Genomic DNA, 5,128 nt, shown 5'->3' with positions numbered 1-5,128 from the left:
AGTATCAAATGGCATTTTCTCTACCAACTAATATGGCATCTAATTTATAATAAAAAAATTTTGTTTCCTGTTATATTTAAATTATATCAAATTAAGGTTAAGTATGTGATTGGCATGCCTGCTAAATTACAGCAGAGGATTACATGAACAAGCAATGTTAGTGATAGATTTTTTTTATCTATCAAATAATCATTACTTTTTAAAAAATATCAATGTTTATGAGTATATAATTAAATTCCACTTAGAAAAACCTTAAATTAGGGTCAAGCCATTGACTTATTTAAATATGGGTTTATTTAATAGTTTCCAAATTAAGTTCACCACCAGGGAAATTATGGTAATTAAGTTGAATAGTTACATATCACTGACCTAATCAGTATTGATAAAGTTTCTAAGTGTATTTTATTACATACTTATCATAACTTGCCATGCTAATGTTATCAATACTAAACTGCAGACAAGATTAATTAAGAACTATGCAGAACACCTGAGCATCCTAACTTCACTTTTTATAAATTCATATTATCTATTTTTTCTCTTCATAGCATCCCTTGCACCAAATGATGCTTTCCACCAGCTCTCTTAAAGACACCATCACTCATCAAAAGAGCAGCATCAAAAACAGTACTGACACCTATGATATATACTGACAGCACTTATCAAAGCTAAACCTTTGTAATAAGCTTTTTTTTTCTCCTGAAACACTGTCTAGTGGCAAATATATTTCTTCTCAACCTGCATGGGAAACCTTTCCACTTAGTTATTTTCCCTTTCAAAAAAACCTTCCTGAAGAGAATATATAGCTAAAGAACTCACCAACAAACAGCCCTACTGTTCATAAATATACTCTGCTATTAAGTCCAATATATAAATATGATGATAAAATGTTCAAAATGAATGGAACCTTGTTCCAGTGCTGTATTGGCACTTGACAAGGTTACTAATCATTTGCTTCCAAAGGAGTCTGTTAGGTTCAAGTCTATTGAGGCTAAGCAGATAATTTAGGCCTCCAACTCCAGCAGCAGGTCCTCCAATGGCACTTGTCATCATTCCTGATATTAGCTATTGAACTTAAGGGTTCTGCATTAAGCTTACTGCCATACTAATGAAAGCTCAATTATTTATCAAGATAGCCATGTCAAAGTTCAATTCAGTTCCTGTAGGACTAAATATGTGTCTTAACTTCTGTTCTGCTATTTTCAGATTTGACTTATAAGAATCATTTTCAGGGTCAAGATCTAATGCCTTTTGATAACTTGTAACTGCTTCTTCAAATTTATTCAGAAGAGTGAGGATCAGCCCCATCCTCCTATAGGCCTTGCTGTACTTTGATTAGATTGCTATTGCTTTTTCACAGTCCTTTATTGCATCTGTATATAGTGACTTAATTTGCTTTGATTAGCAGCCCTGTTGCAATAATAAACTGCATTATTAGGATCTAATTCTACTGCCTGTGCGTAACAATCCACTGCAGCAACATAATTTTCAAATTGTTGCCTTCATCTTTTAATTTGTCACCTTTTCCCACATCTTGAGAGAGGAAGAATGTCATTCAGAAAAGAGGATGTCAGACCATGACTGCAGGCCTGGGGTGCCTGTAAGCTGGGCCATGGGCTCCAAGTCCTCAGAACTAGAGCTTGGCTGAGGAACCCAGCACTGGTCTCTGTTGCCCACACTTCCTGGCTCCCACACTGCCACTGCCACCCCCTCAGTCTCCCAGGCTGTATGCTGCACTCAGGGACAATGGAACTCTCTAAATTCTTTATCTGACATTTCCTCCACTGTGGCGTCAATATGATCAATTGTTGATTTGTTGTAGGCTACTTGGGATAAATTGTTCCCTTGATATTTCATATTGTTTAAATTTCCACTCATCTACTGGGATGATTATTTCTTCTTTTATGCAAGGGAGTTTTTAGTGAGTTTCTTTCTCTTTACTAAGTGGCACAGGCTAGGTGAGTATTTGTGTATTAATATCCTCATTCAAAGTGGGTGTGGAGATAGTGATCATACACACCCGTCGCTGTGCCCAGTATCCAGCACAACTTTAAGGAAAGATACTAAATCCTATTAACTGCAATCATTTCAGAATAAAGCCATGAACTAATAAACCACTGGAAAACAACTTAGTGAAAATGTCCTCTAATCCAATTATAAATGGAAGTAATGTTCTTTAATAGGTTGAGAAATTAGTAATTAAAAATAGTGAGATTACTATTAAACTATATAGGAGTTGAAAAGGGAAAGGAGAAGAAATAGACAGGTAGATGAAAAAGAAAGTGAAAAGAAAAAATAATAAAAGTAAAATAAAAGAAATAAAAATGGGTAACACTGAGACAAGAGCAGAGGGAATGCAAGGGGAACTGTTTAGTGTGTTTCTTTCTCTTAAGTGCCTCAGGCTGGGAGACTAAGTGTTCATACTCCCACTCAATATATACCTGCTGCTATGTCCAGTATACAGCACTACTTTGAGAGAAGATAGTAAGCCTTATTAACTGCAATCACTGCAAAGCAAAACCAGATACTAATAAAACTTAAGGTAAAAGCATATTGAAAATATTCTCCACAATTCCTCTAATCCAGTTATGAAATATGAGTAATGTTCCTAAATAGGCTGAGAAGTTACTTATTACATATAGTCAGATTGCTGTTAAACTATACAGGGGTTGAATAGACAAAAAAAATGGAAAGACAAAAATAAGAAAGATAAAAGGGAGAAAAATAATGCACACTAGGATGAAAAGAAGAAAATTGGGCTGGTGATTTGGAACAGAGGCAGGTAAGGCAAGAGGGAAAAGAAAGACTAAAAGGAACAAGTATAAACCTGAGCTAGGAGAGGAAAGATAGAATGAATCCAATATAATGCTTTAAAATATTAGAAGAAATACAATTAATTGGGTTGAGGAGTTCACTATTGAATACTAAGGGGACACTTATTAATTCAATACAAAAATAATATCTGTAAGATCAAAACTGACATCAGAGCTACTTATGATATTCTACACTGAGCTATTTGAGGTGGTGATGTTTGTTATTGAGTCTTCCTGATTTGTATTGAATCAGGATTCAGAACCTTTAGAAGATACCTACTGCTCCATGACTTTATCTCTAATTTTCCCTGGGTGTGGAGGTAGTGATCATACCAGCAGATCTCTGCTATAATTCCCAGAGGTCCTCTCCAATCTTTGGTGTTTCTAGGCATCTACTAGCTTTCTGGTGAGTCAAAGGAGACAGTCCCTAATTAGGACTTAGCAACAAGCTTATGCCCTGTTAGAGGATGTAGTTTTGTGTGTCCTCCTGAAGAAAATTTCCTATACCCAGCACTGTTAAACTCCAGTGTGGACTCCCCTGTGTATATTTTAGAATGTGTGGTGTTCCAAAGTAGAGGTATGGTGGTCTGGCTGAAGTGACACTGAGTGACCCATGAGAAGTGCAGTACTTCTGTCCTCTCTGGATTGGACAGGTCAGTGAGGTCACTGATCAAGGACTACCACAACATGCAAATAAAAAATTATGTCTACAGTGAAATCTTCCATTAGGAAAAGTGTGGAGAGGAATGAGAAGGTTGGGATTCCATTCAGGATATATGTTCAAGAGCTGTGTCATTTGTGATGATACAAATCTCTGGGACAGTGTGAAAACCCCATCAATATGAAAATGATTTAAAAATAAATAGTTGTGGAGTTCTGGCGGAGAGCATGTTGAGAAACAGAACACTGCCTGGTACCCCTCTACATGGACATCTGGGTCCCTCAGATCTCAGGCACGTGGGTGAGCTGGAGGTCCCCATGGACAGGTCAGGTCCTCTGCCCTGCAGATACTCAGAGCCCCCCACTGTGGCTGCTCACTGGCCAGGCCCAGCTGTGAAACAACAGCAAGCCTGTCCCGCCACCTGGATGACCTACCTGAGAGTGGCAGCAGCCTGTTAGGGCCAGGACACAGTCAGCTGCCTGGTCTCCCCTCCCAACCCCATTCTGACCAGGGGTGCCTCCACTCCCCACCCCATCCCTATCAGGACCACCTCCCCATCCTAACCCTGTTCCGACAAGAGGGGTCTCCCCTCCCAGCCCTCTCCTCACCAGGACATTCTCCCCTCCCAATGCCGTCCTGACCAAGGGTGCCTCCACTCCTAACCCTGTCCTGACCAGGGCATCTCCCGGCCTGACCAGGGGGTCTCCCCTCTCTACCCAGTCCCGACCAATGGGGGCCTCCCCTCCCAATCCCGTCCTGACCAGGGAGGTCTCCCATCCCAACCCCATCCTGACTAGAGGGGTCTCCCCTCCCAGCCCTCTCCTGACCAGGGGTACCTCCCCTCCCAACCCCATTCTGACCAGGGGTGCCTCCACTCCCCACACCATCCCCATCAGGACCGTCTCCCCATCCTAACCCTGTCCCGACAAGAGGGGTCTCCCCTCCCAACCCCATCCCCATCAGGACCTTCTCCCCTCCCAACCCCATTCTGACCCGGGGTGCCTCCACTCCCAACCCTGTCCTGACCAGGGAAATCTCCCCTCCTAGCCCTCTCCTGACCAGTGGGGATCTCCCCTCCCAACCCTGGTCTGACGGGGGGGGGGTGTCTCCCGTCCCAGCCCCATCCCCTTCAGGACCTTCACCCCTCCCAACCCCATTCTGACCCGGGGTGCCTCCACTCCTAACTCTGTCCCGACCAGTGGGGATCTCCCGGCCCAGCCCTGTCCTGACCAGGGACCGCCAGAATGCTACAGGGTCTTGGAGGGCCTGAGAAGGCTGGTAGATGCCATGAAGCTGGGCCATGCCTTAGACATGGAGTCACACAGATCAGGGCCCTGGGGGAACAGTGGGGACCGCTCCCTATTCAAGGAGCCCTCACCTCCTCCTCCCAGTAACGATGGACAAACGTTCCTGGAAGGTGAGAAAAGCCCTGGAAGACTGCAACGGGTGGAACCGTTACTGGTCATCAGATGGAACGTTAACTGTAGACTGGAGGACGGTTAGCTACCTACTTGATGGGGTGAGGGGTGGGGGTGATGGTTACGGGCTCATGAGTGGACAGTTAGCACATTACAGGAGGAAGGTTTACCCACCATCGTTTGGAACAGGCATCAGGTGGGGGGGGGAGTTTTGTACCCTACAAAGGGGTAAGGATTAG

At 43.1% G+C, this 5,128-nt stretch overlaps 1 pseudogene; it reads right to left on the bottom strand.

The window, feature by feature from the left end:
• Positions 1-888: 888 nt before the first annotated feature.
• Positions 889-4,773, bottom strand: LOC124971579 (small glutamine-rich tetratricopeptide repeat-containing protein beta-like; annotated as a pseudogene).
• Between the last annotated feature and the right edge of the window lie 355 nt (positions 4,774-5,128).

The sequence above is a fragment of the Sciurus carolinensis genome, chromosome X (assembly GCF_902686445.1).
Source record: "Sciurus carolinensis chromosome X, mSciCar1.2, whole genome shotgun sequence".
Classification (NCBI taxonomy): domain Eukaryota; kingdom Metazoa; phylum Chordata; class Mammalia; order Rodentia; family Sciuridae; genus Sciurus; species Sciurus carolinensis.
Note: the sequence above shows the minus strand (reverse complement) of the source record. Positions and strands in the feature narration are given on the sequence as shown.